This window comes from Athene cunicularia (genome assembly GCF_003259725.1).
Source record: "Athene cunicularia isolate RWA chromosome 10 unlocalized genomic scaffold, athCun1 chr10_part1, whole genome shotgun sequence".
Lineage (NCBI taxonomy): Eukaryota > Metazoa > Chordata > Aves > Strigiformes > Strigidae > Athene > Athene cunicularia.
Genome location: NW_020799112.1, coordinates 9,297,136 through 9,298,854, shown reverse-complemented (window position 1 = coordinate 9,298,854; position 1,719 = coordinate 9,297,136).

Genomic DNA, 1,719 nt, shown 5'->3' with positions numbered 1-1,719 from the left:
ATGATCAGCTTTCAGGAAGATTTTAATGTCTTTTGTGAAGCAACCCAATCAGAGCACAAAGGCTAACTGTAAGACTTCAGTTTTGGTACTGGAAAACAATGGAAGCCTAAACATTTCAAAGTCAGTACTAGTTAAAAAAACCCTGAAGATTAAATTTTAAGAGCTGCTCAGATTAAACAGCATTTCTGTGAAGGTTTTTTACTTGTTTATTTTCACTACAAGAAATAATCAAAGGAAAGCTACAGGAACCTTGAACAATTCCTTCCAATTTGCTTATACCTTCCACACAAGAACCAAGAATATGATTTTAGACACTTATTATTCTTTGATTTGGAATCCCCTTAAATAATTCAACATCAACCCACCCACTTTGACAGGGTAGCCTTTGACTGTGGACCTTGTACTGCCAATCTTGTTTCAAAATCTGGTTTAATGAGATGGAGGGAACCAGTCCCTGGGAGCAGCCCTATGCTTTATCAGGCCCCTAGGTAAGATCTTGCTCAGAAATGGCCAAAAACAAATCCAGAAAAGGAGTTGGGGCTGTTGATGGGCATACTAAGATGTATAATTTCTCTGTTCATGACAGTTCCCTAAAAAGCAAGGCTCTGCTAACAAGCTGTAACAGCAAAACCACCAAGGTATAAACAGCTTCTTCCTGGACTCCCCTGGGTTTTAGAATTACTAAAAATTCTACCACCGATTTCTCTACTATCAGGTCTTGTTCTCATGTTCCCTTTTTCAAACCATAAAAAGGGGAACTGGGTTCCAAGAAAAACACTTCCTACAGAATTAATTCTACATATTTGATATGGAGTAAGTGTAATTGACAAATCTGAAAACTGCAGAAAGGAAGAATTTTTTCAGCTTTCTCTTTTGTGCTTCTGTGTTGGGACAACAAATGGTCTAATACATGAAAGCAAGCCCAAGTAAAGCACTTAAGCACTGAAATTCCACTAGGAATTTTGGAAATTCTTAAAGTCCAAGACAGTCTGTTCACTTCAAAAATGGCAAGCTGAAACCAGAGGGACAGTGTTTATTCTGCTTTTGTCTTCCCCTTGCCTATATTCCAGAGCCACTCTGGTTGCTCTGAGGTTGCCCTCATGTTCTAGCAGCCACTGACATAGCCCAGTCAAACAAGGTCATGTTTGTACTCAGGGAATGACCAGAATGGGCAGCAGCAAACCTAATTGGCTCATGAATCTGTTCATTTGTTATTGAACAGAGTATTATTTTTATTCAGTCTCAAGGCAATTCTCAAATTATTTCATTCAGGTATAACTCTGGACAGTTTATTTGCACCTAAAACAGAGCAAGCTGCCAGTGGGTAACAAAGCAGTTTGGGATGTGGGGCTTTTTTTTTGTCTCCTGAGGGTTGTAGCGGTGACATGCCTCCTCCTTGGTGTCAGAGGGTACAAAGCGCACACAATCCGCGGCTCTATGCCGTCTCTCTTAAAGAGCTTATTTCCTTAAAGCAATAAGGACAGCCCTGACGACCTCCTCGAGGGCAGGTGGTTAAACGCTGCAGGCGGGGGGCCGCCCCGGCAGGGCTTGGCCGCTCTGGGGACGCTGCGTGAGGGGAGAGCAGCCCCCCTCGAGGGCCTGGGCTGGGGGTGAGGAGCTGCCGGGCCGAGGCCTGCAGTTGCGGGCAGGCCGGGGCCCCGCGGCTGCGCCCGACCGGGCCCCGCAGCACGTCGCGGCGGCGACGACGACTCACGTTTG